The sequence below is a fragment of the Eriocheir sinensis genome, chromosome 70, assembly GCF_024679095.1.
Source record: "Eriocheir sinensis breed Jianghai 21 chromosome 70, ASM2467909v1, whole genome shotgun sequence".
Lineage (NCBI taxonomy): Eukaryota > Metazoa > Arthropoda > Malacostraca > Decapoda > Varunidae > Eriocheir > Eriocheir sinensis.
This window is the reverse complement of record NC_066578.1, coordinates 1,556,656-1,560,756: the sequence shown is the minus strand read 5'-3', so window position 1 is coordinate 1,560,756 and position 4,101 is coordinate 1,556,656.

Genomic DNA, 4,101 nt, shown 5'->3' with positions numbered 1-4,101 from the left:
GGGTAACGTGCCACGTGCCCGTATAGCCGGAGTTGGCGTTGATGGACTATGCAGGTAATGAATTTCGAATCAGCCTCACGGAGTAGTCGCCGGTTTGACACAAAGTCATTCTAGCGATATTCCATGATTCTGCGTAGACATTTATTACCAAAGGCATCAATCCCCTTTTCAAAGTCACCACTTAGTGTCCATGTCTAACAGCCACAGAGTAATACAGGGAGCACAAGTGACTGAAGATCTGGATATTTGTCCTTCTGCACAGGTATTGACAACGCCATGTACTCGTGTTGAGCAAGTCCATGACACCATGAGCCAAGCCAATCCGCAGTAAGACTCCCTTGCAGGATTCACTGTTTTTCTAAACTACGCTACCAAAGTATGGGAATTTTTTCAAGATCTCAGTGTCCTCGCCACACGCATGAACAGACTGTGCTGTTTCGTCTAGCAAGCCTCCAAACACCTGTACCTTGGTCTTGGCCAAAGAGACCTAAAATCCCAATGGCTTCGCCTCCTCGTGCAGTGCCTCGAGAGCCATCACCAAATCCCCCAGAGACTCAGCGAGGATTACTGCATCATCGGCAAAAACAAGGTCATTGACCCTGGTATTGCCAATGGATGCTCCGCAATGACTCTGGTCCACAACTCTGCCCAGTACCCAGGCCAAACAAGTGTTGAAAAGCGATGTGGCAAGGACGCATACCCTGCCTCACTCCCACATTCACGGGAAAGAAGCTGGACAAGCCCCCCTCCCCCCCCCCTCCAACACACACTTTACAGCACTCTCAGTCCCTGAATACAGGACAGTCAGCAAGCCAATAGTCCTTGCAGGAATCCCTCGGGGTCGCAGGAGATCCCAGCGTGTCATCGGTCATCCTTAATAGGAATCTTTTCTTCCGCATATTCACTGTCTGCCGTTTTGATGTCATATACCGACACGGTACTCCAAGGCGCCACACCATGCCTGCCTGCCACTGTCTGGTTCACGTGGCCACCAGGTCATTCACTCGCATGTTCGTCTACCTTTTCATATGGTCAACGTGTGTTCGTGCGGCAGTGGTCCAGTGTTAAGATAAACTATATTAGAAAAAGTTGTCCTTCGTGTCGCCGTTAAATCATTCAGTTACTTCTCGTTGACAAGAAAGTACAAGTACAATATTGCTGTTATTATTTCTCACCATGAGTATACTACTCTAATTGCCTCTGAATGACGACTTTGTAATAGTCTCGTAACCAATCTTCTTTTCTTACCCAATAAGTTGTATTACAAGAACTTGCCCCTTGAATTCACTCCGCTATTTGCCCTTCCCTATTAATCGTTTTGTTTAGTCTTCATCATGCTGGAAAACATCATTTCTTTTTTCGTTTTTTAAACACAAATTTGCTCTCGAGTGTATAGATATTCAAATAAATCTTCCATCAAGTCGTAAGTCGCATCCTTGTTGCTTTAAATTTCATTTCACATTTTTGCTAACGCGGAGCAACACGCGATTTGGATTCAATGATTTCATTCTGTGACTCCTTTTTTTTTTTTGCGTTTGCAAAATAAAAAGGTAATATTTGCTTGTTGTCCTGAGTACAAAAAGAATAAGTGATAATAATAATAATAATAATAATAATAATAATAATAATAATAATAATAATAATAATAATAATAATAAAGAAAACATATACAATTATAGAAAATACTGAATATCTCATTCATTCATTCTTTCATATTCTCTCTCTCTCTCTCTCTCTCTCTCTCTCTCTCTCTCTCTCTCTCTCTCTCTCTCTCTCTCTCTCTCTCTCTCACTGCTCGCTTTCGCCTTTACGTAGCATTAAATATCGATGGAAAAAGATTATGGTACTCAGGTGTGTGCGCGCGCGTGTGTCTGTGTGTGTGTGTGTGTGTGTGTGTGTGTGTGTGTGTGTGTGTGTGTGTGTACCTCATCGGGAATTCAGAAGGTCCATACTTATAAAACCTTCTCGTGAGGTTGGCCGTCGCTTCGCTTAAGACGTCCTCCTCCTCCCCCTCCTCTTCTTATGCCTCCTCCTCCCCCTCCTCTTCTTATGCCTCCTCCTCCCCCTCCTCTTCTTATGCCTCCTCCTCCTCCTCCTCCTCTTCCCTTCACCTCTTGATACGCTCGCTCGCTCCCCGCTAAAAAGGCTCTGGGAATCTTCTTAATGATTCCACGGTGACATTTTGCCGCTCTTCTCTTCCTCCTTCTCTCCCTTTCTCCTACTTCTCCTGCTTCTTTTTCTCCGTTTATTCCTCCTCCTCCTCGTCCACCTCCTCGTTTTGCTCCTGCTCTCCTCCTCCTCCTCCTCCTCCTTCGCCTCCTTCGCCTTCGCCTTTGCTGTCCTTCATCTTCCACCTTTGATTAGATAGTTAGTGTAGCTTGTCACAAACAGCCTCGTAAGGACCATCATGTCTGCTGTTGTTTGTTCTTCCTTTGTGTTTCTTTGTGTTCCTCGTCCACATCCTCGTTTTGTTCCTGCTTTCCTTCTCCTCCTCCTCCTCCTCCTCCTCCTTTTGGTCTCGCTCTTCCCTTTCCTCCTCCTTCTCCTTACTCTCTTGCTTCTCCTCCTCCTCCTCTTCTTCCTCCTCCTTCTCTTCCTCTTCCTCCTCTTCCTGCTCTCTGCTACCTGCTCTTCCTAGATTCCATGATCCCTTTTATTCCTTCTCCACCTCCTCTTCTTCCTTATTTGACTTCTCTTCCTTTTCTTCCTCCTCCTCCTCGTTATCATCATCGCTCCTATTTGTACCATGACCACCACCATCACCATCACTGGCACCCTCATCGTCACCATCATCATCATCATCATCAATATTAACACAGCCGTAGCCAACTCCATCATTTTCTTTATCGCTTTCATAATTATAATTTGTTTTGATATAATAATCTTAATTTGCATCATTATAATCAAGGCTTGTCCGTGATGTTTTCTTTATCTCTGTTCTGTATCCATCCAGTACAGTTTTGTTGGTACAGCTTTTCTTTCCTTTATCCAATTTCCACGTTTTTGGTTCTTGTCTACAAAATCTTATATATATCATAGAACTATTTTCAACACGTTCAGCTCCGTAGTCACAAGCGGCAAACAAAATTTTAAGGGATCTCTCAGAAAGGAAGCGATATATTCGTCAAAGAATCTTGTAATGTCAGAAACCATTTGATACGATCCCGAAAAATTATCATCGTTAAAATTAGTCCAACTCTTTTATGGCGCTCGCTCGGCGAATCTAAAAAAAAGAGTAAATGCCCGCTAATATGCACAACAACCTCTGACATTTTACGCTGACGTTCGAGTATTTATAAATAATTTCTCCTTAATAACAAGGCACATTTGGGGAGCGAGGGAATTAACGATGTATAATGCTGCTTCGATTTCTACCTGTTGAACAATGCAGTGTGTATGTATGTGTGTGTGTGTGTGTGTGTGTGTGTGTGTGTGTGTGTGTGTGTGTGTGTGTGTGGTGTGTGTGTGTGTGTGTGTGTGTGTGTGTGTGTGTGTGTGTGTGTGTGTGTGTGTGTGTGTGTGTGTGTGTGTGTGTGTGTGTGTGTGTGTGTGTGTGTGTGTGTGTGTGTGTGTGTGTGGTGTGTGTGTGTGTGTGTGTGTGTGTGTGTGTGTCCATGCGCACGTGTGTGTGTGTGTGTGTGTGTGTGTGTGTGTGTGTGTGTGTGTGTGTGTGTAATTCATCATGGTGTGATCACGTTCTGGCCTCGTGATCACCAGCCAGCACCCTACCCAAAAGAGCTTTGGAGCACAAGTGGCTGATATTTGGGTACGGATGAAACCTCCCCTCGCACCCACACACCCAGAGGCGGGACACTGACACCCAATTCCCATTGACTGCCGAGTCCACTCCGACCAGGAATCAAACCTGGAACCTCACAATTTTGAGGCGAGTGTGCTAACCACTGCACTACGGAGCCCCATGTGTGTGTGTGTGTGTGTGTGTGTGTGTGTGTGTGTGTGTGTGTATTTCACCACTGCCTGATCACGAGTTGGACTCGCACGCCAGCGAGTACCCTCCCGATTAGAGCAAGGCTCATTACTCGATCTCTGGGTACTGCCAGGACCTCACACACCACACACCCCATCCCCCTTGCTCAAGGG